Here is a 23274-nt window from a genome sequence, read left to right as displayed (position 1 = left end):
CACTCCCCCTGCTTGTGTTCCCTCTCTCACTGGCTGTCTCTATCTCTGTCGAATAAATAAATAAAATCTTTAAAAAAAAAAAAAAGATACAATTCACAAACCATAGAATTCACCCTTTGAGTGTACAATTCAGGGGTTTTTAGTATATTCAGAGTTCTACAACCAATACTGTTTTTAGAACATTTTTATCATCCCAAAAAGAAACCCTGTTAGCAGTCACTCCTCATTCCCACTCACTCCCAGCACCTGGCAACCACTAATCTACTTTCTGTCACTATGGATTTGCCTATTTTAGACATCTCATATAAATGAATCATACAAAATGTGGTCTCTGTGACTGCCTTCTTTCATTTAGCATGACATTTTCAAAGTTCATCGACACTCTGGCATAGATAAGTTTCCTTCCATTTTGTTTATTTATCAGTTGATGGACATTTGTGTTATTACTTTTTCGCTATTATGAATCATGCTGCTACAAACATTTGTATGAACATGTTTTTATTTCTCTTGAGTATATATACCTGCATAGCAAAAACATTTTAAAAGGCACTGCTGGGGCGCCTGGGTGGCACAGCGGTTAAGCGTCTGCCTTCGGCTCAGGGCGTGATCCCGGCGTTATGGGATCGAGCCCCACATCAGGCTCCTCCGCTATGAGCCTGCTTCTTCCTCTCCTACTCCCCCTGCTTGTGTTCCCCCTCTCGCTGGCTGTCTCTATCTCTGTCAGATAAATAAATAAAATCTTTAAAAAAATAAAATAAAATAAAAAAAAAATAAATAAAAGGCACTGCTATTTTGAAATCGCTTTCTTCATTCCTACTACTTGTTTTTGTATTAGCAAAGTGGGAAGGGCCTCTACCCTATGTAGAACACTCTTCCCCTAGATACCTACATGACTCCCATGTCCTTCAAATCTGTGTCCAAATGTCACTTCTATAATGAGGCCTACCCTAACTATCCTGTTATAAATTGTAATCACTCTCCTCATTCTACACCTTCAAGTCCCTCTGACTTCTGCTCATTTTTCCTCTATGCCACCTTTCACTGTCTAATATGCAATTTATCATCCATCTAATCCATCTAATCCTAAAGCTACCATATCCAGAGAGAAGCATTTCTGTCTGTTAAGCTCATTAATAAATATATATAAATATATATATATCCCCAGAGCCGACAAGAGTGCCTGACACAAAACAGGCGCTCAATAAGTATTTGAGTGAATGAATGAAATTCAACAACCCCACAGGAAATTCTGATGTCCACTTTAAACCTGATGTTCTAACAAGTACTCCTAAATAAGGTTTTGTCAAATCTTCTGGAAAAGCATCAACTCATGCTCTGAGGAATAAGAGAACCACAAGTAACAGCAAGGTTAGGGTAACCTATACTGTTACTAGAGAGGAAATTACAGTCAACTGACATCTTCCTACTAGTGTGTATGGAGACAGCTAAATATAGTCCTGACAGTTGGTGCGTTTTGTTTTTTTCCTGGATTGTGTATCTGAGATGAAACAGGCAGCCAACTAAGACTTAATTAAAACCAGCAAATTTTTTTCCTGCCTTCTAAATCATTTGCCGTAAATGATATTGTGAAAAGAAACTTAGGTAGGATCTCTGAGACTATGCCAAAATAGTGAAAAATATAGTTCTACAGATGTTATCTTTCCCTTATACACTGCAACTGAAGACTGGACTAAGGGAATAAAAAAGGAGGACAGAAAACGTGATGGCCGATAGTAAACAATGGAGTTTGGATTGCTAGTCCATAACTTCAGATATCTGAATGAGAGACTCTGTACCAAAGCCTATCTTAGAAAAACTAACAAGAGGGGCGCCTGGGTGGCGCAGTCGTTAAGTGTCTGCCTTCGGCTCAGGGAGTGATCCCGGTGTTCTGGGATCGAGCCCCACATCAGGCTCCTCCGCTAGGAGCCTGCTTCTTCCTCTCCCACTCCCCCTGCTGTGTTCCCTCTCTCACTGGCTGTCTCTCTGTCAAATAAATAAATAAAATCTTGAAAAAAAAAAAAAAAGAAAAAAAAAAAAGAAAAACTAACAAGAAAATGTACTTGAGTAAAGAGTGACTGATATCATTTAGGGACTTTAAATTTAAAATGTACTGTATGGTGACTAACATAATAAAAAATTATTATATAAAAAATAAATAAAATAAAATGGAGAGAAAAATAATTAAGACTTTAAAATGACAGCCCCAAAGAACTTAGAGCATGACCCAAGAGGATTAAAAAAAAAAAAAAAAACTAAAGATGACTTCATAGGTATCACTGATTTGGGGGAATATGTAACTCAAATAGATCTTTTAGGAGGGGAATTAAAACAAGTTTACATCAAGAAGGCTTATCTACAACTTTCTGAAGACCTAGGAACTTGGTGATGATGAAAGCACCAGGCTCCAGAGAGTTCTTAGATTAGGATAGATTAAAAGGAGAAAGGGAGAGAAGATTTAACACACACATTAACATAAAATTAAACTACTAAAATATATACAAATGGTCAAAAGGTATATGAAAAGTTGTTCGATGTCACTTATCAGAGAAATGCAACTCAAAAGCAAAAGAGGGGGTGCCTGGCTGGCTCAGTTGGTGGAGCACGCCAATCTTGATCTCAGGGTTGTGAGTTCAAGCCCTGTGCTGGGTGTGGAGATTGCCTAAAAATAAATAAGTTAAAAAAAAAAAACCAGGGGCGCCTGGGTGGCACAGCGGTTGAGCGTCTGCCTTCGGCTCAGGGCATGATCCCCGCGTTATGGGATCGAGCCCCACATCGGGCTCCTCCGCTGTGAGCCTGCTTCTTCCTCTCCTACTCCCCCTGCTTGTGTTCCCTCTCTCGCTGGCTGTCTCTATCTCTGTCGAATAAATAAATAAAATCTTAAATAAATAAATAAATAAATAAATAAACCATGAGATATTACCTCAACCTGTTACAATGGCTATTATCAAAACAAACAAAGGAAAAACCCCAAAAGACAGCAAGTTTTGGCAAGGATGTAGAGAAACCAAATATTGTTAGTGGGAATGTAAAATGGTGTAGGCAGTATGGAAAACAGTATAGAAGTTCCTAAAAATTAGGGGCGCCTGAATGGCTCAGTCGTTTAGTGTCTGCCTTCGGCTCAGGGCATGATCCCAGCGTTCTGGAATCAAGCCCCACATCAGGCTCCTCCACTGGGAGCCTGCTTCTTCCTCTCCCACTCCTCCCACTCTCTCGCTGGCTGTCTCTCTCTGTCAAATAAATAAATAAAATCTTTAAAAAAAAAAAAAAGTTCCTAAAAATTAAAAGCAGAACTACCATATGATCCAGCAATCAAACCACCAGGTATTTATTCAAAAGAACTGAAATTAGGATCCTGAAGAGCCAACACTCCCATGTTCATTGCAACATTTTCCATAAGAGCCAGGATGTGGTAAACAACTTCAAGTCCATCAACGGATGAATAAATTTAAAAAACATGGCATACATATATAATGGAATATTATTCAGCCTTGAAAAAGGAAATCTTGCAATATGCAACATGGGTGAACACTGGGGGACATGATGCTAAGTGAAATAAGTCAGTCACAGAAGGACAAATACTGCATGACTCCATGCAGTATTATGAGTTATCTAAAATAGTTGAACTCATAGAAACACAGGGTAGAATAGGTGGTTGCCAGGAACTGGGGTGCAGTAGAAAGGGAGAGTTGTTAATGGGTATGAAGTTTCGGTTGTGCAAGATAATTAGGTTCTAGAGATCTGCTGTACGGCATGGTGCCTATAGTTAACAATACTGTACTGCACACTTAAAAATCTATTAAGAGGACAGATTTCATGTTGTGTTCTCACCACAATAAAATAAAATTTAAAAAAATTTTAAAGTAAACTACTGATTAACCTGGCCTGATAGAAATACTGATGCAGATAACCATGTTCTCAGAAAAATACAATATCAGATTAAAGAAGTACTTCAACTCTCTGGACATATCAGAAGTTCCTATGGCCAAAATCAGCACACCTGACAATTATCTCTAATATTTTAGGAAGCAAAAGTGATACTGCTATTGTGCATCCAATCCTGAATAAAAACCACCAAAAAAGTCTAGTAAAATGGAAGTGCTTTTTTTTAAGAAAATTACTCCTTTATCTAAAAAGCCTGCCTTCAGCCATGTTATATATAGGCAGAGGTATATCTGAGGGGTAAGAAAGGGAGGGGATACTCACCTACGTAGGCAAATAAATAAGGGGATAATTCAGTGCTATTTATTACTAGTGTCTGCATAGCCTCATTACGAAAATCAGGATAATCCTTTTTTATTCTGAGCCCTCAGTAAAGATTATCCTGAAATTAGGGAGGCACAGTGACTCTAATAAAAAGATTTAAGACATCCTGAAATTATGCAAAAACTAGGTTTCATTGAGTAGTCATCATATGTTAATGATTAGGCCAGGCCTTGACTATGCATAACCTACCTCTTTTGTCTCCATAACACCACCATGGTACAGATATGATGATCCCCCACTTTATTGACCAGAAACCTGTAGAGAATTTATCACTTCTCCCAGGTCACACAGCTGGTAAGCAGTTGGGCAGACCGTGGACTCAATCTGCTTAACTCTATACTCTATGTATTCAACCTAAGAAATAAAACCTTCCCTCAAATTTAGGAACTCAAAATTCATTCTGACCATGTAATTACAGATGTATCATTTGACAGCACATTCCTAGATTAATTTAGAACTAGTTCCAATTATTACCTTCACACAATTTCAAACAATGAAACAAACTGCCATACTCAACACAAGTCAAAAAAAAAAAAAGAAGAAGAAGAAAGAAGAAAAGGGAAGGCTCCAAGGCTGAATATTTCTGTCTATAGATAAGCTTTAAAAATTTTTTTAAATGGGGTGCCTGGATGGCTAAGTGGGTTGAGTGTCTGCCTTCAGCTCAGGTCCCGATCCTGGGGTTCTGGGATCGAGCCCCATATCAGGCCTGCTTCTCCCTCTCCGTTTCTCTCTCTCTTCATCAAATAAATAAATAAAAATCTTTTTTAAAAAATAACTAAAAAAAAATTTTTTAAACAAAGTGTTTAAAACAAACATGACAGAAATTTGCTATGAATATAGGATTCTAGGATAGTCTTTAAGGAGCTCAATAACAGAAAAATACTATTTTAACTATACTGAACTTTTTAAATAACCAGATTAATGAGATGTGAGGCAGGGACCTACTTCCCAACAGTGTAATATTAACCTCTCCAAATTTTCAAGTAAATCTATTTTATATTCTCAACAAAACCTCAACCACTTTGTGATGCAGTCATTTCATCTAATGAAGGCAACTGGTCTGGAAACACTAACTCTTTCAGACCATGAGGACACTCCTGGACACACAAATAACTCACTAGTGAATAATGCCAATACACAAATATCAGAAAAATGCAGAAGAAATAGGATAAGAATATTCTGTAGTGGGGCGCCTGGGTGGCACAGCGGTTAAGCGTCTGCCTTCGGCTCAGGGCGTGATCCTGGCATTATGGGATCGAGCCCCACATCAGGCTCCTCCGCTGGGAGCCTGCTTCTTCCTCTCCCACTCCCCCTGCTTGTGTTCCCTCTCTCGCTGGCTGTCTCTATCTCTGTCGAATAAATAAATAAAATCTTTAAAAAAAAAAGAATATTCTGTAGTGACTATGTATCATTCAAAGTGAGACTTGGAACAACTTCAAGAGAACCACTGGAAAATGAGTGAAGGCAAGTCTAGGGGGTCCTGTGAGTACAGTGTTCAAGTGATGATTTAATCTTGCAACACAAACTTGAAGTACCTCCCTGTAGCACAGATACCAGACCACACTAACAACTAGCACAAGAAACTACATTAATACACACACTAAACTAGTTTTAATATTCAAGCTATCATCAAGGTAACTAAGGGTGGTGAATTTTTAAAATGTTACTTCTGGTTGAAGGCAGATTAGTAAGAACTGCCATTTACCGGCTGGGTAACTTTGAAGAAAAGCTTCCTAAACTTCTCGGAATCACGGTTCATGTATGAAAGAGAGAGAACAGTATTTATAGCAAAGGGCTTTGGTGAGGACTAAATGAGATAAAGGGGAGAATGTGATGCTTGGCTCAGAATAAGCACTGAAAAATATTAACTACAATCAAAATAGTTATTACTGTACTTTAAATATACTATGCTAGATATGAAATAGTTGTTTTGTCTCTCTCTATGATTACCTCTCTCACTTTCAGGCTTACAAGGCCCTGTATCTCTCTTTAGGCATCTCAGGTGGCAAAGTTAAAATCATTAAATTACTTAATCCTAAATCTTTTATCTTTTAATTTCAATTCTTCATTCAGTGTATATCACCAAAGAATATCAGCTACGATTTCTACCTTCAAAAGTACCATGTTTTATTGCTTTAATCAGTATTTGCAGTTTTCACCTGCTCTTTCAAAAATAACAATAGCAAAAATATTTCTTAAGCTAGGTTGAGTATATGAGGGTGTCATTTTATTATCCATTGTCATTATTTTATTATCCATTGTTATATTTTATCCATTGTTATTTTACAATTTATCTCACCTAAAAAGGTTTTTAAAAAGATAAAAATAAGGGCACCTGGGTGGCTCAGTTGTTTATGTACGACTCTTCCTTTTGGCTCAGGTCATGATCTCAGGGTCATGAGATAGAGCCCTACTTCAGGCTCTGCGCTGGGTATGGAGCCTGCTTGGGATCCTCTCTCCCTCTCTCCCCCTCTCCGTCTGCCCCTCCCCCCAACTTGTGCACACTCCTGCGCACATGTGCTCCCTCTCTCTCGCTCTCTCAAAAATAAATAAATAAATGAAATTAAAAAATATAAAAAGGAATAAATATATAAGACAGGTTAAGATAATTATGATAGATGAAATTTTTTTAAATTATCTTAAGTCAACTATAGCCTGACATTTAAGCTTCTCTTTACTTCAACTTCATTCCTACAAGATACCATCATTTTTCAAGTCAATGTTACTTACTACATTTTAAATCCCCTACTTAGGCATTTGGAATTTCACTTGTTAGAACTATCTCTACACATGAAACCAACACAATATTTTTAAATTTATGTTGGTATCTACAAGTTAACTATGGTTTGAGAAACTTTTGGAAAAAAAGAACTTCACCCCCTAAAAATAATCTATGCTCTATTTAATATTTATGTATTTCTCCCTTAATATTTACATATTTCATTAACAAGCTCCAAAAGTGTTTCTAAAATTGTTGCTCATTGACAAAAACTCTTAAGCAACCATAATTCCCATTAATAGTAATGAAAAATATGCAAAACTTCTAATATCAAGCAGATGATAGCAGTAACAGTCATTTATAGGCACATTCTCTAAATAGCACTGAACTGTCCAACTAAAAAAATGGAAAACTTGTTGGATGAGATCTTGGTAGCAGCTGCATCATCAGCACTTGCCACCCTGCCAGTTGTTGACACATAAGTTAGCAAGAATTTATCTGTTCAAACTAATTATTGCTAAAATTTCACTTTCTTCAGGGTGCCTGGGTGGCTCAGTAGGTTAAGTGTCTGCCTTTGGCTCAGGTCATGATCCTGGGGTCCTAGGATAGAACACCATCTCAGGCTCCCTGCTCAGCGGGGAGTCTGCTTCTCATCCCCACCCACCCCCACCCCACCCCACCCGGTGCGCTTGCTCTTTCGAGAGCACTCACTTGCTCACTCTCTCTCAAGTAAATAAAGAAAATCTTAAAAAAAAAAAAAAAAGTCATCTCCTTCATTCCTGCAGTAGTGTCCAACTTCAAATTCTCAAAGACCTACCCTTTTTTTGATGAGAAAAACACAAATTTACGTGTTCTTTGTAATTACATCACATTGAAAGCACCTCCAATTTTTCAAGTTGGTTTCACCTGTTTTCATTCCATACCTTATTATTATACCACCAACAGAGCTTTATTGCACCTTCACAGTTTGTTCTTTTGAGAGAATTGTTCTAGGGGTTGAAAAGTCCAATTCAGGACAACACAGGCATTTTGGCTAGATTCACCCTATTCAGTGAATTCCCCTGCTTCATGCTTTCGAACAACATTTAATGTTCTCACATTCTCTAATTTATTACTGGCAGTAAAACTGGCAATCTATTTAAAATCACTTATGAATAAAATGAGACCGATCTTTCAGAAGATATGATTTTGACATAAAACCACAGGATTTGAGAGTCAACTAAGCAGAAGCCTACACCAAACTGATACTAAGAACAGAAAGCAGGTTGAACGGCCTCAACATCACAGGCACCCAAGCAGCCAGATTACAGCCAAGCTATAAGCGAAAGAATCTGCACACGTAGCAAAACTAAATGTGCAAGCCTTGTGTTTAAGTAAAAACAGAGCCCTCATTGAGCCAGTGATGAATGTGTATACTCAGAAAAAGACAGATCTTCCTTGACTTACTATGGGGTTACCTCTGGTAAGCCCATTGTAAGCTGAAAATGCATTTAATACACTTAACTTACCAACCATCATAGCTTAGCCTAGCCTACCTTAAATGTGCTCAGAACACTTCTATTAGCCTACAGTTGGGCAAAATCATCTAATACAATGCCTATTTTATAACAAAGTATGAGTACCTCATGTGATTTACTGAATACTGTACTGAAAGTGAAAAGCAGAATGGTTCTAAGTGTATCAGTTGTTCACCCTTGTGACTGCCTGGCTGACTGGGAGCTGCAGCTCACTGTCATTGCCCGGCATCATGAGAGGATGATACCGCATAGCGCTAGCCTGAGAAAACATCAAAATTCAAAATTCAAAGTGCAGTTTCTACTGACTGCATACCACTTTCACACCATCATAAAGTTGAAAGATTTTTAAGTCAAGTTATCATTAAGTTGGGAACCATCTGTGATACACTAGTGAATAAATGAAGGAAATGGCTTTAATAAAGGCTATTTGCCTTCAAAGCACACTTTTGCATGACCTACTGAGACTAATTTTTACATAATTACAACAACTTGGAGAGAGAAGATAAGATACTAATTTTTACACTTTTGAGTCTATAACAAAGAATTCTGCTCTCAAATAATGAATTAAAAACATGAGTTTGTCCTGAAATGCATTAAAAAATAAGATGGATAGAAAGATGGATATATGATAAAGCAAGTAGTAAATGTTAATGTCAAAATCTTGGAGATGAGTCTATGAATATGTAATGTAAAGTTCTTTCAACTTGGCTGTAGATGAAAAATTTATTTGGGGGGGCGCCTCGGTGGCTCAGTCGTTAAGCGTCTGCCTTCGGCTCAGGGCGTGATCCCAGCGTTCTGAGATCGAGCCCCGCATCGGGCTCCTCCGCTGGGAGCCTGCTTCTTCCTCTCCCACTCCCCCTGCTTGTGCTCCCTCTCTCACTGAATGTCTCTCTGTCAAATAAAATCTTAAAAAAAAAAAATTTATTTGGGGGGAGAATTGCATTTACCTTTATTTTCTGACCGAGCTTGACTCGAGCTTGACTATAGAAACGCTGTTTTTCTGCTACATTGTGTTTGGCACTACACCTGAAAATATGGTATACAGTCACATGATAGGAACTAATTTATTAACTTAATATTTCTTCATACAGCTATATCCTATTAAAAAGGTAGGAGGAAGGAGAACCACTGCTAAGGCAAAGGCTAATCTTGAGTAATAACCAAAGAGAGAATCCCTTAACACTAGCTTTTTAAAGGCCTACATTTATTTGTAACTGGATTCAAAATTTGAGTCAATTACATCACTAGACTAGTTGTTCCAAATAAAAGGTAAAAATATAAATAGTTAATGTTCCAATTTTAGATGTGCTGGCAAAGCGAGCACAAAATATAAACAGTTAACGAAACATTAATTTTTACCCAGATTAAAAAGCTACAACTAGACTGTCTTAGAATGTGCTGTGTATGGGGGAAAACTGATATGAACTTCAACCTTCTTTTTTAATTTTTAATTTCACCTTCATGTTTTAATATATAACACAAGTAGAGGCAAAAGCATTTCCTTCTAAATAAGTAACAAATCAGTATGTGTAATGTGTATAATACCTACTGTACAGGTTTTGTGTTTTTTTTAAGATTTTATTCATTCATTTGAGAGAGAGAGAGAAACAGAGCACAAGCAGGGGGAGAGGGAGAGGGAAGCTCCCCGCTGAGCTCAAGCCTGACATGGGGCTCAATCCCAGGACCTGGAGATCATGACCCAAGCCGAAGGCACACACCCAGCCATCTGAGCCACCCGGTGGCTGCCTTCAGCTCAGCAGGGAGTCTGCTTCTCCCCCTACCCCTCCCCCTGCTCATGCTCCCACACTAATAAATAAAATCTTTAAAAATAAATAAACAGCTTATAAAATAGATCACAAAGTAAGGTTTTAATACATCCTACCTTAGCTTTCTAAAAGCACTGAAGAACCCACTAACTCCAAAGATAAATGTGGTTAGAGAAGAAAGCCAGTGGTACTGTCAAATTTCAGCGGACTATGCTATCTCCAGATAATTGCCCAGAATTTATAATACTGAAACCTCTGCATTGCCTGCCCCATCAAAATGAACTTTTATATACTTCCACCACCACAGGGCAAGGCAAAATAACCTAAGATCCATCTCCCCATTCTTTAAAAATCCATTCCTTTCCAATTAGAAATCAGATTATATTCATGAAATAAAAGGGCAAAGGAAACTCAAAAGCAACCCCTAAATCTGAAGAAACACTTTTAATAGTATCTTAATTGGGGGAGGGGCAAGCATAAATACCACAGTAGTTAATTTTGTTGGCCATTACTATTCAATATAAGTATTGAAAAAATACGTCTTTACATTTTAATCACATGTATGCTGATTTCATCCGAGGGAATAATTCTTATTTCTCACAAAACAGACCTCTAGCTGTTGTAACAAAAAAAAAGTTTTTTCCAAGAAAGATGCGTGATTACGACTCTCCTTTCCAAAACTTAAAAATGCCCTGAAATACTCACCTCAAAAACCCAAACAAATGTGTTCATTTAAGCAATCCTGTGAAATCGATGCTAATGATCATTTACATAGTTTTAGTTTGTACACATTCCTGAAAAATTTTATCTTTGAAGCTAACTTGGCTCATGCAAGAACAAAATGTACTAGTTCAATAAACTCCTCTTTAGCTCACAGATACTTAATAATCTTACTCTATTACACTAAATAGACCCTAATGGGTAAGAGATTTTCAATTGCCATGTTTTAACTTGTTGCTGTTTTTTCTATCACTGTAGTGAATGCATAATGGAAGACTAAATTTCCTAAGCATATTACAAATTCTTCTTAGAGGAAGTTTTACAGTAAGCATCCTAATAGGCAAGCACACTATTAAAAGACAAGGGGCTTAAACTACTACAATTTCCCTTTCACCCAACACAAAATAGCAAGGGTTTCTCCTTTGGCTCTTTCTGAAATATCCCTGTTATTCCTAACTCTGCCATAGTTCTTCAGATTTTACAGGACACCCCAAATCTACCAGTTAACTAAAAACAAAACAGAACAAAACAAAACAAAACAAGGAAAATTCCACTTTTAAAATTAAACCCAGCAGATCTATGGTTGGGGGGAGGGAATGGCTTTATCTACTCTAAGATTTGGTAAATGTCCAAAATACATTCTGTATCTTAACCAGAAGTTTGAGGGGGAGAGAAACCTCATAGCACTAGATGAGTAAGGAATACATGTCTGAAATCCATGTATTAGAATTTAAATTTTACTATTAGCATAGAATTTATGAAATACTAGGGGGAATATCCTATATTCATAATCTTATCAATCCTTTCATTATGTTCTGGCAACTATATTTGACAAAATTAAAACATTTAAGTAATCATTTTAGATAACTTTGGGATTTTGTTTTTTGTTGTTTTTTTTTTTTTAAGATTTTATTTATTTATTCGACAGAGTTAGAGACAGCCAGCGAGAGAGGGAACACAAGCAGGGGGAGTGGGAGAGGAAGAAGCAGGCTCATAGCAGAGGAACCTGATGTGGGGCTCGATCCCATAACGCCAGGATCACGCCCTGAGCCGAAGGCAGACGCCTAACCACTGTGCCCCCCAGGCGCCCCTGGGGTTTTGTTTTTGATCTGTTCATCAAAGATCAAATTTTTACTCATCAGCTTCACAGAAGTATTACCAATGGCCATGCGCTAAATACGTGCACACTGCTTAGGCATGTGGTCTACTTCTAAGAGCAACTTAAAATGCTGCAATAATAAAATCCCATTGAATGTAGACTTTATTTAAGATTTATTTATTTATTTGAGAGAGAGAGAGAGAGAAAGAGAGAGAGAGAGGATGAGCAGGGGGAGGGAAAGGCAGAGGCAGACGCAGACTCCCTGCTAAGCAGGGAGGAGCCTGATGCAGCACTCGATCCCAGGACCCTGAGATCATGACCTGGGCTAAAGGCAGCTGCTTAACCAACTGAGCCACCCAGTCACCCAACTTTGTTGTTTTAGAGATCACTATTCTTCATAAGCAGTCCATAAAAGTCCAAGTAAAACTCAAATATGCAGGGTGTTGAACAAAGTTAAGAGCCTGTGAAAAGAACTACTAGCAAATTATGCTTATCTTTATTGATAAAATAAAGATTTTACTGAACGACACTTAGTCTAAGTTAGTAAAGATGACCACAACCATGTTGGTTTAAGTTACTTACTAAAATTATTCCCCAAATCAGTGATTCTCAAAGGAGTTTCCACAATTAGAAATCATTCCATACTACAAGAGATGTTACTGATTGGCATGTGCTGAGCATGTGAAAACTGCTGAAGCAGAAAAATGTGTTGAAAACCACGGACTACAATTTTAAAGACGCTATGATAAGAAACACTACAGTAGGGGCTCCCGGGTGGCTCAGTCAGTTACGTACGGGACTGCCTTCAGCTCAGGTCATGGTCCCTAGGTCCTGGGAACGAGACCCACATCAGGCTCACTGCTCAGCCAGGAGTCTGCTTCTCCCTCTCCCTCTGCCCCTCCCCTTCACTCAGGCTCTCTTTCTTAATAAAGAAAATCTTAAGAAAAAAAAAAACAAAGCACTGCTGTAGTCCCCCCCCCATCCACAGGAAATGTGTTCCAAGACACCCAGTGGATGCCTGAAACCACATAGTACCAAATCCCATACATACTCTTTCCCTGTATGTACATACCTATAATAAAGTTTAATGTATAAATTAGGTACATTGACACATTAACAATAACTAAAACAATTGTAACAATATACTCCAATGTTATGTGAATGTGGCCTCTCTCAAAGTATCTTACTGCACTACACTCAGCCGCCTTTTGATTTGAGATAAAATGCCTATGTGATGAGATTATATGAGGTAAATAGCACAGGCACTGTGATATAGCATTAGGCGACTACTGACCTTCTGACAATCCATTAGGAGGATCATCTGATCTGGGCTCTACTGACCTCAAGTAACTGCAACTATGAAAAGTGAATAAGGGATGACCACTGTACTATGATTTAGTGGATGGAGCTAGATACTCCTCAATGTACAAGACAGTCCCACAGGTTGAAGAACTACCCTCAACTGACCTCAAATATCCAACTGGGCATTAACATAAGTAAAAACCTATTTATAACCAATCCCAATTTTAATTCTGTATTAAATATAAATCACAAAGTACATTTTGCAGAGTTTAATATGCACATAATCTTCTAGGAATGCACTATCATGTAAATGGAGAGATTATACTTTTGAGTCCTCTTGGCTTTTGTTTGACAGTATCTATATTTTGTCTTCATTTTTGAAAAATATTTTTGCTGTTTTTTTCTTTTGGTACTTTAGTCACTCAACTGTCTTCTTGTTTGCATGGTTTCTCTGCTTTAACTCTTCATTCGTCTGCATAGGTTTCTCTTTTCTTTGGCTACCTTCAAGATTTTCTCTGTCCTTTGCTTACCTCAGTTTAAATATGATGTTAAGGTGTGTTTTCGGTTTGCGGGGGCGGGGGGGGCATTTATCTTGCTTGGTGTTCTCTAAAGCTTCTGAATCTGTGGTTTGATGTCTGACATTAATTTTGGAAACTTTTCTATTTCCTCAAATATTTTAGTATTTCTTCTACTCTGTTCTCTCTTCTTCTGGGATTCTAAACATTTATATACTAAAATGTTTAATACTATCCCCAAGCTCTAGGGTGTTTCATTTTAACTTTTGGTGTGTGTGTGTCAGTTGGGTAATTTCTTCTACCATTTATAAATTCACTGAAATTCTGATAAGCCCAAAAGCATTCTTCATTTCTTTACTATGTAATAATACCTCTAGCATTTCTTTTGATTCTCAAAGTTTCTATCAGCTAAAATCACCCATCCGATCTTGCATGTTATCCACTCTTCAGTTCAACCTTTAACATCATAGTCATTTTAAATTCCCTAGCAGATAACAGCATCTAAGTTAATCTAAGTGTACTTCATGACTGCTTTCTCTAGAGAAATTTCTTTTTTTTTTTTTTTTGCCTTTTTGTGTGCCTTATAATTTTTGGTTGAAAGCTGGACAACTATAGAACAGTAGAGACTGAGGTAAATAATTTTTGTGACCGGAAATGGGCACGTCTTTTCTTTGCTAGGTCTTCGTGTTAATCTGTTTAGGAGTTGGGATGGATTTATGATTTGCCATTGCTATGGTTATTCTCAGTGTACCACAGGCTTCAAAAATCTACAGAATAGCTGGTGCCTATGGTGGGGAATGGTTTACTAAAGCAATGTCTTATCTGATTCTTTGTGTTGTGCCTCTTTGCATGTTGTCGTTCCTAGTAATATTCTGCATTCACTTGTTATTCAAAACTTCTTATAGCGGCAGGGGGTTGGAGAGAGAGTCTTTGTAGTTCTGAGTAAGGTTCAGTCTTAGGCATACACTATAACCCTGGATCTCAGGGATGTGATCTTGTTCCTCCCAGCCGCAGTTTTAAGCTCAGTGCCCCCTCCCAGAGAAGATTCTTTCCCCTTCTCGTGCATTGCCCCAGCTCAATGAACAGGCCAGAAGAGATGCCCTTACCTTCACAGATTAAGGTTATTGTTCCATGAAAGAGACAGAGAAAGAATCAAAGTTTTGTGCCCCTCTTGAAAGCTCTCTGCTGCTTTTCCTCTCCTCAAGGTCAGCACCACAACAGACACTCCCCAGGGTTCTTCCCAATCTTTTCTAAGAATACCTAGTGAGCTTGTGGTGAAAGAGCTTGGAAGAAGGTGCACTCAGCCTTCATCAACTTGTCAGCTACTCTTGCTGAACTCTTCTTACCAGTGTCCAGTTGTGTCCAATGAAGGTGACACTGAATTCACGTATACCCTTTCTCCTTAAAAGATTGGCCAATGGTTTTGCTCTGTGACCTCAGTTCTTTAACAGTTCTCCAAAAAAAAGTCAAGATTTTAAAGTAAGTCCCATTCTTTTTTGGTGCAACAGTGAAAGCAAAGCTTCTTTTTGTCCCAGCACCAAAGCCAGAAGGTGGTTATATTATTTAAAAACTATCTCCAGATAATAGAGTTGTTACAAATTGTTTGGAATAAAAAGGGAGTCTTTATTGGATTTAATGAAGTTGAGAAACACTGACTTACAGGATTTCTTTCAAAACAACTCCCCTTTAACCACTGCTAAATATTACAGTCAACATTTAGGCCTAAAACTATTAGCAACCAAATCTTTGCTATAGTTTATCTGCACAGCCTTGCTTCTATCTGAAAGGTAAGTGCAATGAAAATCACCTGTGTAAACAGAACTGGTTAAGGAATGGAACCAAATTAGTTAAAGCAGATCCTTTTTATTTCAACTGTAATTTAGTATCTATTGAGAACCAGATTCCATTATCAACCTTTTTACAAATTTAATAAAGCCAGCATTGTTATAGTCCACCTCAGCAACTACCTTCTATTTATTTGTGGATAAAGTTAAATTCTTACGAATAACTCCTGATTTCCATGATTCCATAACTTTTGCACTGATAATGTTCATACAGTTTAGCCTATATACTACTGTCACTTTAGAAAAAGAGGTACATTCATTGTCTCCCGGTGGAATACAAATGGTGGTATTTTCCATAAACTGAACTATAGACTTAAGGTTCTTGACATTCCTATCTCTTAATAACCCTCTGACTATTCTTTTCCTCCCTTAATATGTTCTACTTCCTGTTTTCAAACTAGGAATACAGTGTAACATTTTCTCAACAGGACTTAATGCCCCATTGTGATAATAATAGCAAAAGCCAGGTTTGAGATATAGCTCCTTAAAACACTGTTTCATATTACATTTCAAATGTTAACAAGGTTTTAGGTTATATGTTAAATTCAGTCAAACAATATAGCACTTTACAGAAAGCAAAGAAATGTGAATCAAGTCTTTTTCGGATAGCGAGTTTCTGACGAGTTTTTGAAATTTCCTTTTTTAAATTTTTTAGGGCAAATCTTATTTCATATTCCCATAGACTCACAAAGTACTGGTAATGTACTACAAAACCTGACCACTGTAATTTCCTCAAACTCTGCAGACGGTACTTTCAAACCTAGAAATCGATCAGATCCATAAAGTAAAAAAGAAAACACAGCAAGAAAGACAATCACTGGGGCAGATCCCGAAGAAATATTCTGAATTTTTTTTCGCGAAAACCTTACACTCCAAAAGGCTCAAAATAACCCTACAGTGTAAAGCCCTTCACAGAGGAGGTAAAAGCACCAGGCATAGGCTCTCCTGTTTGGAAGAAATCACAGTAGGGTAAAAGGGAAAAGCAAAGAGAAATCATTACTTTAGGAGTCCATAGCCTCGTAAGGGGGGGGAATTTTTTTTAAACCCCCCCCAACGACTGATGAAACAATCTCAAAACAGGAGTAACTGAACAACCTACAATAAGACAGTTTAAGGGAAGGCACTCTTCTTAAGTCTAATGAGTCAAATCTGCGTTTAACCGCCTCTTCACTGAGCGTCTGAGTCCTACTTCACCCATTCCAAAGGCCACATTCAGAGGCAAAACCACAGCAGTGAAGGAAAGGCCACTGAAAATAAGCTCCCCTGCAGGAAAGGAAACACCTGGGGGGTAAACTTGATTTTGAAAAAGGGAAAGACTGGAGAAGAAACGACGCGGGTGCTCCCCATCTCCACACGAAATGAAACAAAGCTAAGCAAAGAAAGTCAAAGTCTACACCGGACGTGGGAGGGAAGGAGGGAAGGAGGGTCGCGTACCCCAGGAAACAAGAGTTGCCGGCAAGCAGCAGAAAGTGTGTTCAGACTAGGAAGCTGGAAGGGAATCCTGAGGGCGGAGCCCAGAAGGTAATAAGGGGTGTGTGGGGGTAAGGATGTACAGAGGTGCTCTGGGGACCATGGTGGGTAGAAAACGAAAAAATAATCCAAAAAAGAGGGGTGGGCTGAACAAGGCAGCGCCCAGGGAAAATGTCATTTGGAGCCGGGGGATCCGACGGGCGGAACCAGACCAGCAGCCTTGGGGGAGGGTAATCTGCTTTCCCTAGCAGCTGGAGGCTGCGGCGGCCAAGACACCACCCGTCTTTTTTCTTGTCCTTAGCCCCCCAGGTCCCCGTGGCGTGGGGAGGGGGTAAGGCAGAGCCCCAGAGGCCGGTGCCCGGAGTGGTTTACCTTCGCGGGAGGCTGGAGAGGCTCCAGCCCGAGCTCCTCCCGCCGCCGGCTCTGCGTCCGGAGTGAAATGAGGCGCCCTCCGGCCTCCTCCCCCTCACCACTTCCCCTTTCCCCCGTCGGGGCCCTGTAGCTCCGCTGCCGCGGGTTCCTGGAGCCGCGGCGGCGCGGCCTCCCCGCCCCCTCCGCCTCCTCCCTCTGCCTCTCAGAGGCTCACTCTGGAGGCCGCCATCTTCGCTCAGGCTTTCAGCAACCGCGCTCCAATACGCCTGCGTCGCCACCGCCCAGGCTGTCACGAGACCTGGTCAGCTGATTTCAATTCTTCCGCCTTCTGCCCCGCCCCGCCCGCTCGTGTTTCTCGGCTCTCCCCGTTCCATTCGCCCCCTTTCCCAGAAATTCCGCGTTCTACCAGCCCGCCCGCCCCCCCACCCCTAGAATTTACACATGCGCAGAGTGACGGGGCCGGCTGTAGGATCCGGAGTCCACGCAGTGCGGAGGAGGACCCGCCCCGGAGCGCGCGCGCGCGCGGGTGGGGCCACGCCCCTCGGCGTGTGCTTCGGAGTCCTCCCAGCGGCTGTGCTGCGTTGCAGCTGTTTACACTGTTAATTCCCTGAAGTCCTGTTTTTAAATCCTTTCCCCAGCTTCGCCCCGGACTTCAAATGCCGTGGAATATCCGCGAGGCAATCCGAAGGCTCAGCCTGCTATCCGGTTTGGTTGGATTGCGAGCCAGCAGGTTCACCACTGTTAAGACTTCCAGAATGACAGTTAAGGGTTTAAATTTTGGTTGGTCTGGGAGATGGCCAAGACTAAAGCTTGGGAGATGCCTACAGCTTGTCGTCTATGGGATTGCCAGGAAGAGAATACTGATAGCTCCGTTTATTGTCCGCTGATCACGTGCCAAGGGTTTTATTTGCATTAGTTAAACCTCAACTCTGAAGTAGGAATTATCCTCGTTTTGCAGATAAATTAAGGCACCTCCCCGCAGTAATGGACTTGGCGTTTGAACCCTAGCAGTCTGACTCCATAGTCCCACACATAGGAGCTGGAGGTGGGATGTCAGGTTAGAGAAAAAAGGGGACATTTTGTGTTACCTGTGAGCAAGTTTATGGAAGTTCATTCAGTCTCCTCTCCCAGGCCTGAATTCTAAAGACCACAGTTCATGGGGTACCTGGGTGGCTCTGAAGGTTGGGCGTCTGCCTTCCTCTCGGGGTCATGATCCCAGGGTCCTGGGATCAAGCCCCATGTAGGGCTCTCTGCTCAGTGGGGTGTCTCCTTCTCCCTCTGTCTCTGCCTACCTTATCCTCTTGTGCGCACGCGCACTCTGTCTGAACTAAATCATACATACATACGTACATACATACCTACATACATACCACAGTTCAAAAATGAATGATTCTGCTGCAAAGTTAAAAAAATGGATGGGGGTGTCTTGCATGGATACATTATCCTATGAGGGTTAAATATGAGGTCTGATAAGGGGTTTAATATTCTGCAGAGCAATGCTGAAACTGATTTCTCAGAGTCCCTTTCAGCGGTTGACTTGTTTTGCAAGATGAGAAATGTAGACAGTGGTTTTTACAGACTTTGCTTCTTGACTCTATTGACCTTTTGCCCTACCTTGGGGCAGAAAAACACTGCATTTAGCCTTATAGTAGTAGTCTTTCCTGTACTGCAACAGTAAGATAAGGTGCATGTAAGGGGTGGTGCCAGGAATAGCTGGGTGTGGACAGAACCTTAGAGTAGAAGGGGAGGAGAAGAAAAAAACAGGAGAGCTGAGTTAAGGGACCTTCTTGTCTTATCCCATGGAAACAGAAACTTATGTTTATGCGGCATTTTATAGGTTGCAAAGACTTTCAACAATTCCAGAAGTCTGTATGGAGTGTATTATTTTTATTTTATACAGGAAGCAAACCCAGAGAGTCCATGAGACTTGTCCAAGGTGACCTAACTCCTGAAGGTTAAACAGAGATTTTGTCACAGGACTTGTAACATCAGGGCCAGTGAAGTAGTAAACCTCCACACTGCCTCCCTGTTCAATATTTAGGACAGATAAAATCAGTTCTCAGAGTTGGGCGGAGACTTAGGCATTATGAAATGCCACCATCCCCAGTAGTGGGAAATTGCCTGCCTCCCAAGACATTTATCTTCATTTTTAGAAGCTATCTTCTTTGTATTCAGCCAACTTGACTTCTCTTTCATGAGCATTTTGGGTTTTTTTGTTTTTCCTCCGTGTGACATCCCTTTAAGCTAATCACCTGTGTCAGTCTCTCTCCTCTGCTTATCACTCTGACTACCACAGCTTCCCATATTCCGAAGCCATATCCCTCATGCTTTTCAGCTGTTGCTCACAGGATGTGGTTTCAAGCCTTTTCACAATTGCCTTGGTTGCTCTTAATTTGATTTGTACAAATTTGTCAATGTCATTCTTAAGACACTAGAACTAAACGGAAGAGTCAGGAAGGCTAGGAGGACTTGTCCCTTCTTTCCCTATTGTTCCGTTAAATCAGTACCCACCCCCCCCACACACACTCCCACTCTTTTTTAAAAAGTGACAAATACAAGGCCGGCCCCTCAGACTTCTCTTTCTGGATTTGTCTTTTTACTCAGAATTTAAATTTGCATTAGATTTCCTGACACTATCATAGTGCACACAAATCAAATTTAGTTAGGAAAGGAGAACACAGAAGATGCCCTTCAAAATTGTGTGACATATACTGACAGTATTTCACAGCTTTTTAGATATCAATAGCTTTCATCAGTGGTGAAGTTAGTTTTCAAGTCAGGAGAGATTTTAGTTTCCAGTACGGTAGCCACTAACCCCATGTAGCTCCTGAATACTTGAAATAAAGCTAAAATACAGATTTAATATGAAGAATACTAAAATATTGCATTAATAATTTATATATTGATAACTTGTTGAAATAATATTTTGGATACATATTTGGTTAAATAAGACACATTATTAAAGGGGCGCCTGGGTGGCACAGTCGGTTAAGCATCCCACTCTTGGTTTTGTCTCAGGTTATGATCTCAGGGCTTGTCAGATGGAGTCTGGCGTTGGGCTCTGAGCTCAGACAGGAATCTGCTGGAGTTTCTCTCTCCCTCTCCCTCTACCCCTCCCTGTGCTCACTTGGTGGGGCTCAGGCTTTCTCTCTCCCTCTCTCTCTCTCAAATAAATCTAAAAAAAAAAATACATTATTAAATTTAATTTCACTTGTTTCTTTTTTTAAAATGTAGCTACTAGAAAATGTAAAATGTTACAGGTGGCTCCTATTGTATTTCTCTTGGACAGTGCTGGTTGAGAAAGTCTTGTGCAGACACACAATCAGAAAATACTTTTCAGTTGAGCTGTCAAGCTTGAAGCTCCCACAGAATCATCTCCTACCAGATTTAATTTTAATTTTTTATGTGGTTGAGGGGGTTTTTTTGGTCAGTTTTTCTCAAGGTTTATCTCATCACATGTAGTTTTTTGTATTCCTCTATACTATTCTAATAATTATATAGACTTGAAATTTTTGCCAACATATGACAAATGATGATGACACAAGGCTTCCTTGATACATATACATATGTTTGTGCACATACATAGTTCCCACAATTAAAAAAAAAAAATCTTAGACTCATTTCCCCTGCTCACTTAATCCTACCCCAAGAACTCTAATTTTATTATTAATGATGTGGGAAACAAAGGCAGACAGAAATGTAGGTAAAATTAAATGTCTTTATAACCTGCAGCCCATTGACAAATACTTGAGGCAGGCAGATGATAATGTTCGTCCAGGGAGCTCTCAACTGTCTTAATATTTTGCTAGAGGAAAAAGCAACAGTTTTGCAAGGCCTCGGTATCCCACGAGTCTTCTTTAGCATATGAAAAGCCTTTTGACACTTCCCTTATCTTGACTTCCTCCAACCCCAAAGTATGTAATCAGCACCCCTTTCTGCCCATGGGTCCTGTCCCTGTGCTTAAATAAAACCACCTTTTTGCACCAAAGACCTCTCAAGATTTCTTTCGTGGCCGTCAGCTCCGGACCTCACCAACATTCAAAAACCACATCAATTAATATGAATGAAAATGTCTTTTAAAAAACATATAATTAAGTTATATAAAGGATTTTGTACTTATAATAATAAAAATATACTTTCATTTAATTACAGAAAATTATCTAGTTCTGACCATATTTTCAGGGTTGGATCAAGGGGGAAAATGAAATACCTGGTCTGTCATTTAACACTTTGAAACCATTATTGAAAAATTAATTGATTAAGGAAAAGGACATTCTACATTCTTTTGTTAAACTTAACTCCAAAGACTTTTTTTCTCTCTTTTTTTTGTGTGTAATATACACATTGCTGAGGATTTTCCAATTCAAATGTTCTTACTAGTTAATGCAAACACTTCCACTATTACCAGATTTGAGAAATAATCTAGAGTCTTCTATATGTTTTTCCATAGAAGGTTTTGGAGTGAACAAGATTTTAGTCATGAGCCCTTCAAGGAAATATAAGGTGGTAAAAGATCACACGCAAATTCCTGATCCTCTTTGAGCCTCGGTTCCCTCACCCCGTAAACTAGGGATATCGGTATCTTGAGAGACGGTAGTGAGAGTTAAAATTACTTACGTGCTTACCTGCTTACTGAGTGCTTGGTACCTGCTGATTTCCTCACTATAGTTAATCTCAGGATCTCCAGCTGGTTTATATAATCATTGTGTTTGAGTTTCCTCCGTCTGACCAAGACAAGGGAAACAGACATTTAAACCGTCTATTATTCACAAAACAAGAGAAGTTCAAGTTCTCAACAACTGTATCTGAACACTCTTATCAGGAAAAATCATAAAACAGTTCATGCCAAAAAGGTGTCATTATTTTTTTATTTCTTACAAGGGAGCACAGAGTCGCCTTGCTAAAGTCATACATAAATGTTAAGGACGCCCAAAGACCTAGATGCATCCAGTGTTTGCACAATAGGATATTTGAGTAATGAGCCAAAATTTGATCTTGAAGTTCTTAGAATGCCAATGGCCCATTCACACAGAAATCAAGGTGAGAAAACATCCTTTAAAGTTAATTAGGTGCAATAGAAGCTTCTACTTCCCATTGATTTCATCAAAATTCATCTCAACTACAAGGAAAAGATGTCTATCTGTTGATATTGGGTAATGACTTGTTCATATTATGTTCATCTAAGAACATAAAACTTAATTACACAATTAAATTCTTGCTGGCTTTGTGCATATGAAGATGATATGACTGCCATTTCTATGTGAAACCTAATTTTGCCAAGAAAAATATGACTTTCTTTTTCCTTCTGAGCAGCAGTAAATGAGGTGGCAGCCACTTACTTAGCATAAAGGAAAATAAAACTAATATAGGAAGTAGTATTTCAAGCTCAGCTACTGGCTCTCAAATCCATACTGTGGATTTGGCAAAATAATAAATAGTAAATCAATGTAAAGCAAAATAAAAGCACCTACTAATAAGGGCAATTTGAAAAAAATCTTACTAATATAAAAGTAACTCACATATACTAGTCATTGCAGCCACCCAATTTCAAAAAAATGGTACAGTTAAATTCGATCTATCACAGATCTGCCTGTCAGATAAACCTTTGAGAGTAGAAAGCAGCTACTGCACTAGGAAGAAACAATTACAAGTAAGGCCCCACTTTTTTCCCCGTTTATAATGATCTT

At 39.3% G+C, this 23274-nt stretch overlaps 2 protein-coding genes across 2 annotated transcripts in view; both read right to left on the bottom strand.

The window, feature by feature from the left end:
- DNAJC13 (DnaJ heat shock protein family (Hsp40) member C13) overlaps window positions 1-17877 on the bottom strand; it is a 119993-nt gene extending 102116 nt beyond the window's left edge. Inside the window, exon 1 of the mRNA XM_045791762.2 lies at window positions 17588-17877. The gene's annotated coding sequence lies outside the window, so the exon portion shown is untranslated. The remainder of the gene's footprint in view (window positions 1-17587) is intronic.
- A 4311-nt stretch (window positions 17878-22188) lies between these two features.
- The window catches only part of ACP3 (acid phosphatase 3), an 85394-nt gene continuing 84308 nt past the window's right edge, over window positions 22189-23274 (bottom strand). The window contains exon 14 of the transcript XR_006778488.2: window positions 22189-22311. The gene's annotated coding sequence lies outside the window, so the exon portion shown is untranslated. The remainder of the gene's footprint in view (window positions 22312-23274) is intronic.

This window comes from Ursus americanus, chromosome 20, assembly GCF_024610735.1.
Source record: "Ursus americanus isolate L20-20 chromosome 20, mUrsAme1.1.p, whole genome shotgun sequence".
Taxonomy (NCBI): domain Eukaryota; kingdom Metazoa; phylum Chordata; class Mammalia; order Carnivora; family Ursidae; genus Ursus; species Ursus americanus.
Note: the sequence above shows the minus strand (reverse complement) of the source record. Positions and strands in the feature narration are given on the sequence as shown.